This window comes from Balaenoptera physalus (assembly GCF_965194825.1).
Source record: "Balaenoptera physalus genome assembly, chromosome: 1".
NCBI lineage: Eukaryota > Metazoa > Chordata > Mammalia > Artiodactyla > Balaenopteridae > Balaenoptera > Balaenoptera physalus.
The window spans coordinates 107490574-107499099 of NC_138882.1; the positions used below are offsets into that span (position 1 = coordinate 107490574).

The 8526-nt window shown below is 34.8% G+C and overlaps 2 protein-coding genes across 4 annotated transcripts in view; one reads left to right on the forward strand and one right to left on the reverse strand.

Moving 5' to 3' along the window:
- The window catches only part of SLC30A7 (solute carrier family 30 member 7), an 81935-nt gene that overhangs the window by 35965 nt on the left and 37444 nt on the right, over window positions 1-8526 (reverse strand). The window lies entirely within an intron of this gene.
- The window catches only part of LOC309656428 (uncharacterized protein), a 467714-nt gene that overhangs the window by 14490 nt on the left and 444698 nt on the right, over window positions 1-8526 (forward strand). The gene's annotated exons all lie outside the window — the stretch shown is intronic.

Sequence of the window (8526 nt, forward strand, 5' to 3'; positions counted from 1 at the left end):
TTACTACTACCATTTTGTTCAGTTTTCTGTCTATCTTGTAGCTTTTTCATCTTTCACCTTTTTTCTCTCTTTTACTTCTTCCTTTGTGTTTCATTGATTTTCTTGTAGTGACATGTTCTGGTTCCCTTCTCATTTTCCCTTTGTGTATATTCTATTAATATTTCCCTTGTGGTTATCACTGCATGTAACAAGTTGCTCTTCTTTTGCTGCTTTCAAGATTCTCACATTACATGTAACTTTTGACAGCTTGATTATGATGTGTCTCAGTGTAGGTTTCTTTATATTATATTTACCCAAGTTGAAGTTCTTTACATTTCTTGAATTTGTAATATCTGTTTTTCTTCTCAGATCTGGGAAAGTTTCAGCCACTGTTTCTTTAGCTAGGTATTCTGCACCTTTCTCTCTTTCTTTACTTTCTGAGACTCCCATAATGCATTTGTTGTTCTGCTTGTCCATAAATCCCTCAGGCTCTCCTCATTTTTTTTCTTCTTTTTTTTTTGCTCCTCTGCCTCAATAATTTTTGTTAAGTCCTGCCTTCAATCTCACTGAGTCTTTCTTCTGCCTGGTCAAATCTGCTGTTGAGTCCCTCCAGTGAAATTTTCAATTCAGTTATTGTTGTTCTTTTGTTTGGCTCTTCTCCACAGTTTCTATCTCTTTGATGATATTCCCATTTTGTTCATGCACCATTTTCCTGATTTTGTTTAGTGTCTACCTGTGCTTTCTTTTAATTAATTGGGCATCTTTATGATGGTAATTTTGAATTCTTTACCTGGCAATTCATATGTCACCTTTTTTCAGGTTTGGTTTCTGGATATCTAATTGTTTCCATGGTTGGCTGTTTCTTTGTATGTCTTATTTTTCATTGTTGGGATTTCAGCACCTGAAGAATCAGTCAACTCTCCAGATTTTGTGGTCTGGTTTCATGCAGGGAGGACTTACTCTATATAGCCTGGCTGGAGATTCAGGAGACCTCTCAAGTCTTTTCTGGTACATGCCCTCTCTGAGCTTGTGCATGTAATCTCCTATTTGAAAAAGGATGCTGGCTCCTATTCAAGAGCTCCTCCTGGTGTCTATCTGCAATACTGCTGCCTCCTGGAGCTGTAGTAAATCACAGTCCTGGGGTTCCGCCTAGTGTCTGTCTGTGGTACTGCAGACTGTAATGCACAACTGACGTCTGTTCCCAGGGATGCCCAACCAGGCACCCATTTTTGTCAGTACTTGGATACAAGCAAGACAAATCTCTCAGGCAGCACCCCCCTAAAAGTCAGTTACTGTTAAACTCCTTTCCCCCCGCAGGAAGATGGGAATTGGGGGTTTCCTCCCGAACAGTCCACCATGTGTAGGCTTGGGTGGTGGGAGTGGTTATGAGGAGAGAAAGTGGGGAGTGTCATGAATTTCCTGTCAAGCTTCCATGTGGTTGGCTTTCCATTAGCCTGGTGTGCAGGAACCTTTTAACTAGTTTCTAGATTTCTCACAGAGGCATTTTGTCACTTTGTTGTGTTAAATCTGTCTCCATGGAGGAAAGAGAGTCTAGGGCTTCCTATTCTGCCATCTTGCTGATTTCACTTCCTGTCTCCCTTTATTCTTTTTTTTTAGGGATACATAGAAGTCCCTTACTGATGTACATATGTGTTCTTTCCAATCTTTGGCACAAACACATAAAGCCACAAAGAATGGCCTTAAAATATATCTTTATGTATTTTTGCCAATTTATATTTAGGATATATTCCTAGAAGTGGAACTGCTTAATCAAAGGTAAGCATACATTTAATTATGCTAGATGTTTGTCAAAGTTCTCTCCACAAAGATAGTACCACTCTCATTTCTATCCACAATGTATGAGAGTACTTATTTTACCTACAGCCTTGCCAAAAGGTTATGCAAATTTTTGGATATTTATCCACCTGATTGGTGAGAAGTGGTGTTACAATATAGTTTTAATTTGCATTTCTTTTTTTATGAGTGAGGCTTAACTACTTTTACATGTTTAAAAGTCATCTGTATTTCTTTTCCTTTGAACTAAATGACCTTATACTTTTGCCCATTTTTCTATCAGGCTTTTAATTTTTTTAATTTAATTTTTATTTTTAAGAGCACTCTCTATATTAGGGAGGTTAACCCTTTATGATCTAAGTGGCAAATATTTATCCCAATTGATTATGCTTTTTGACTTCCCTTATGGTGCTCTTTTTTCTATGCCAAAGTTCTTTTTTTTTTAAATGTAACTTAATTCATCAATCTTTTCTCTCACTGATTCTAGGTTTTGAGCCATAGCTGTTTCCCTAATATTCCCATGTTGTAAAAATAATTCAGACATGCTTTTTTTCTAGTATTAGCATGGGTTCGAGTTTTACTTTTAGAGCTCCAATCCATTTAGAATTTATCCAGGTATATAGTATGAGGTACAGTTCCAAATTTATCATTCTCCACATGGTTGGTTATCCAGTTAGTAGAAAGCTCATCTTTTCCCCACTGACTCAAAATGCTGCCTTTATCCCTATAAAATTTCTATTTGCATATAAATCTATTTCTGGAATTTCTAACCTGCTCCATTAGTCTGTTTGCTTTTTTAGGCATCTCACTATTTTAATTGTAAAGGCTTGGGACTTCCCTGGTGGTCCAGCAGTTAAGCCTCCATGCTCCCAATGCAGGGGGCCTGGGTTCGATCCCTGGTCAGGGAACTAGATCCCGCATGTTGCAACTAAAGATCCTGCATGCCAAAAGGAAGATCCCGCACGTGGCAACAAAGATCCACATGCCACAACTAAGACCCAGTGCAGCCAAATAAATAAATATTAAAAAAAAACAAAACTGTGAAGGCTTTACACTTTACATCTTCTTTTCCAAGGTTTTCTTGGCTATTCCTCCTGCTTCTTCGTTTTTCCTTATAAACTTTAAATTTAACTTTTATTACCTCCTCTCTAGAAAAAAAAACCTGTTGATATTTTTATTAGAATAGTTTAAAATTTATAAATAAGAGTTAACATGTTTATAATGTTGATTCTTTAAAAACACCATAATTGACAAAAAAAGGCTCTGTTCAAGTCTACTTTTGTTTTTCAGAAGTGTTTAAATTTTTTCTCCTACAAGTTTTACACATTTTATCTCTAGATTGTCTTTGTTATTGCTACTGAAAAGGTGTCTTCTCTTTAATTATAACATTCAACTGGATTTTGCTTATATATAAAGGGTACTAATTTTATACATTAGTTTTGTATCTGTAACTTTACTAAATTACCTGTTTGTCATAGTTTTTCCATTGATTCTTAGAGGGTTTAAAGAAATATAGTCATATATTTTACATAAAAGAATAATCTCTTCTTTCCAATTTTTAAGTCTCAAATACTTTCTCTTATCTAATGTTATTGGCTTATGATCACTAATACATTACCACACTTGCTCTGTTACTTCTAATATTTCTAAGACTGTCTGCCAGCCTTTCTTAATTGGGATCCCTCTTCTGAACCATTGAACACAAAATGATTTCAGTGACTATTTCTCAATGCCCACAAGAATAGTACATAACCAGTACTTTTCTAGATGCAGAGGTGAAGTTAATAATTGCATACAAATGGATACTTTACAGCATTAGGGTATTCTCTCCCAGAATGCTGGTTGAGAACAGCTGTTACACTATTCAGTATTTATAAATGCTCTTACTAACTATGATGGTTTTACATATGATTAAAAAATACAATTACCATATAATAATATTCCCATACGTTTGATTTTACAATATGGGTACAAACACCAAGTTAAAATCTTGGGAAACTGTTTATCTTTATCTTAGTCTCCAAAAGTATAGTGCACAAATTATAACCACTTGAAAGACAAACCACAAAGGAAATTGTTAGGCAACACCCAAAACCATTCTCGAAAAAAAATATCCGTAATTTCTCATATATATATAACTATTTGAAGATATGGTAGCATCTTACTTGTTTAAAAAAATGTTTTTTTGACTTAATATAGGCTATAAATAATTATCTATTTAACCACAAAATCAACAAGGTTTATCAAAATCAGTATCTGATCCAAATCCTGTATTCTTGAACAATGATAACCATCTAGATAATCATTTAGAATTTCAACTTTATAAATTTTGTTTCATTACTGCATATTCTTTCCATTTCATACTGCAGCTAATGACCACTACGTGTTATTTCTAAAGCCTGTACCTTGGTTTGCTTCTAAAAGTTGGGCTATTTTTTCTTCTATATGATAATAAATAAATATATTATTTGAAATACTTTTGCCCCTAACAAAAAGACAATTTCTTTTTTTAAGAAAACTTTTCTTTGTATTTACAAATGATTAGTGAAAGTCACAGAGCACCACAAGATAGTAACTTGTGAGTTGCAGAAAACTGATTAAAAAAAAAAAAGGCTTCAGAAATACCACACCAGTAACGAAGCTTTTTTCTGCATCCTGTTTATATATTTTTTCCCATCATGCACAGGTACCCTTTTTATTTACGTGAATCAAAAATCAAGCTACAGATTTATGTAGCTTTTAAATCACAGTGCAATTCAAAGCTACAACTAATTGTTCAGATTTCTGTTCTCTAAGTTATGAATCTACTTTCCATTCCAATTCAACTTACTAAGGGGGAAAAAAAGTGAAATCACACTGAAATCTCCTATATTTTCAGATGATAAAAGATTATACTCTTGCTATTATACTCAATCTCCTGCTTTTCATTGGGAAAAAAAAAAATCCATCACAGTACAACCGAGTTTCACACAGAAGTTTAAATTACTCTTTGCGTGTTAGGAAATGTTTAGAGAAAAAAATGTCTTTTTCTAGGAAATCACTTTCACTTGAAAGTGATACTTCAACACTGGGCAGCCTAGAAGGGACAGACGTCTATTTCCATGGCACGTTCTCAATTGAGGAACATTTAGATCTAGAGAATATATAAAGAGTACCATTATTTCTCTTGTTTTTAGTGAATTGAGAATATATGAAAAAATTAACGGTAAGGAAAATTACTTCTCTATACTCCATTTTGTTGAGTGCTTAAAAGTTTTAATCTACTTCCTAAAGTTAGCTTTGACTAATTAGGCAAACTCTTAATCAATTTGAGAAGTGTCTCAAAGTTATCTGCTTGCAAATACTTCATTATCATGTAAATATTTACGTAAAATAAGTTTGCTTTCTTAACAGAAAAACAGACTGAATTGGAATGTCTTAATTTTGTACTTTGGAGCTACCTTGGTTTTTACTGCCTGCCATGAAAAAAAATATATATATATATATACATATATATATATATATGCTTTTAAAAGGCAAAGTCACAATTATTGATTTACTTTAGAAAAATTAGGAAAGAAGTATAATTTTAAAATTACATCACCCAGAGAGATCCAATTAACATTCAGGGATATATATATATATACATATATATATATATATATATATATTTTTTTTTTTTTTTTCCCCCCATCCTACATGTAAAGAGAAATATATACTTCAGATATGGACTGCTTACAATAATGACTCATACTTATGCATTGCCCTGTATCTTGTCATTTATTGTCATTGAATTAAGACCTTGCTACCTAATAAACCATCCCAAAACTTTACTGACTTAAAACAATAACTGTACTATTATCTTTCATCTAGAACCTGAGAATGTTCTACTACTGACCAAACTTAATAAATCAGCACATGTAGTAGAAACTCAATAATGGAAAAAAAGAGAAGGCCTAAAAATGACTAAAAAAATACTGTTAAAGTGATAATGTGACCCCTGCGTGTTGTGATCCTGACTGATCTTTCTTGACTTCTTTATATTTTCATCATTTCCCAAGTTTTCTATAATGACTACATATTTATTATCAGAAAAAGCTAAAAAAATTTTCTTACTCAGAATATAATCTTGTATACATGATACAGATAAAAATACTATATATTATATATATATATATATATATATATATATATATATATATATATATAAATAAATAAATAAAAAGAGACTCAGAATAAAAGAAAAAGCCAAACCCATAAAAATATTAACATAGCTCTCTTGGCTAGTGGAACTATGGGTAATTTTTTTCCTTATTCTTTTTCATATTTTACCAAGTTTCTTTATCAACATAACTATTTCCATAATTTTAAAAAACTACTTTTAAATATGTAATTTTCATTACATCTTCAGCCTCTCCTCTAAATAGCCACAGAATGTTCATGCTCTACCTGAAAACTGGCTATCACCTGAGGACACTTTTCCTTACAGCACTTTCTCTCCCACTCTCCCTGTACTACTGGGACTTATCGGGAGGTAAATGTCCTCCTCACTTATCACTACTACTGTTCCTCCTACTTCTCCCCAACATAGCTCCTTTAAGGCCCATGCCTTCAGATTATGCCACCTTCTACCCATCCTAATTACTAGTGGTATAATTCTTGATAGCTCCCCTTCAGTCACTGAATAGTTTAGCAACAGGCTTATTCTCTTTCCATCTCTACGTTTTTCATTACTCTTAATTGAAATATCCACGTGAACAATCCATCCAACATTTGGCCTCTATATGATGATCTTTTCCTGGATCCACCCCTATGATCAGACCTTAGACCTTAAGATCTCAATTTCAAGCCTCTCAATAAACCTTCCTACTTCTGGATTTCTTCCCCCAATCCATCTTTAACACTTTTCCCAGAATTCCAATCCAATCCACTCCCATCATTTTCATTTTCAGAATCTATTATTACCTTTAAATCTTAGTTTCCCATGTCTATAATCCCTGCCTTGCTCCTTTCTCACTCTGCCAGTACTCCCCCAACAAAACCTCAAACCTTTTAAATCCAGCTCTCTGCCTATTCCATACCTTTTACCAACTAGCTGAACAAGACTAGAAAAAAAGAAAAAGAAAAAAAAAAAAAAACACAACTGTGCTGGTTGCTTTCACTTTAAATTCATGACCACAAACCTCAAAGTGAGCCCTCAGTGTCGCCAGCAGTCACTGCTCCCCTTTACAGCAAAGGGCCTTGAAAAGGAGTTGACTACAGTTACTTCCATTTCCTCCCCTCCCATTCTCTCTTGAAGCTACTCTGATCAGGCTTTAATTCTCATCACTCCTCTGGGCATGTTATCTAAGTTACCAATTATCAGCCCAAAAGCATTTAATAGGCTTAATTATTCCTTCTTGTTTAAAACACTTGCTTTACATGGCTCCTAAAACAAGGCATGCCCATGTCTCTCCCGCTCCTCACTGGCCACTCCACTTCCCTCTCCTCTGCTGGAGTTGCCTCTGTTCCCCACCTCCCCTAGGGTTCAGTCCTCAGGCCACTTCTCTCTATCAGTGCTCATTCTCTGGGCAAACTCATCCAATCTCATGGCTTTAAATACCATGCATAAGCTGATGACACCCAAATTTCTATCTTTCACCCCAACCCCTTCCCCAAACTCTAGATACACATACCTGCCACTCTCTGCCCTACTCACTGCACTCCCCTCTCGCCATTCCTCACACGTCAGGCATGCTCCCACCTCAGTGTGTTTACTTGAAGTTCCCTCTATCAGGAATGCTCTTCCTTTGACCAGTCCAAGCCCCTCTCCTTCAATATTAAGGTCTCTGCTCAAATGTCACCTCATGCAGAGGACTTTCCAAGTCCTTCTAAAATACAGCCCCGTCCCCTACTTCATAGTATTTATCACCATATGACGTTACATTATCTATTTGCATGTGTATCTGCTTTATTGACTATACCCCCTATTAGAATATAAGCTCCATGAGGGTAGGGTATTTGCTATATTGTTTACTGACTAGCACAGAGTGGGCACTAAAACATTTGTTAAATGTTTTAAAGATTCGTTAAAGTTTTCTGCTTTATCTCCAAGTGGTGGGATTGAAAGGACATTTCAATAGACAAGTTGCACATTCCAATAACGTTTGAGTTTTTTACAATCAACATGTGTTACTTTTGATATGAGAACAAAGGAAAAGAACAAGTAAAAATGTTAAAGCTTAACAAAAATGAAAAAGAATCAAATTATATGAATTTGAGAATATATATTTATGTAAACTACTGAGAAAAAGTTTTAAAAACAGGTCAGTAGGACTTAGACAAGGATGACACCTAAGTTTTATAGGTTTATCTTGAAAGTCAACTGTAGTTGGTTGTGGCTGCCTGAAGCATTATTCCCTTTAGCTAAACTGGGTTCAGCAGAAAAGAGGGTTGCTTTCCAGGAGAATGGAAGGGGTAGGAATTGTGGTATTCATGGCAGATAAATGCTACTCCATGACTTTAAATCTATATGTGAACTATTTCCAATCCTTTATATTCAGCTGAGTGCTCCCAGGAATTCTGTACTTGTACTTGCACCACCTACTCGAGATCACCATATAAATGTCTAATGAGAGACCTCAAACCTAGCAACAACGAAAACAGAACTTCTGATCAGCAATGCCCTTTGAATCAGATAAAACAACTCTTCCCCTAGTCTTCCCTCTTTCAGTAGAGGAACCTTCATTCACTCAGTTGCTCATGTAAAAACTCTAGGAATTATCCTTAATTTTC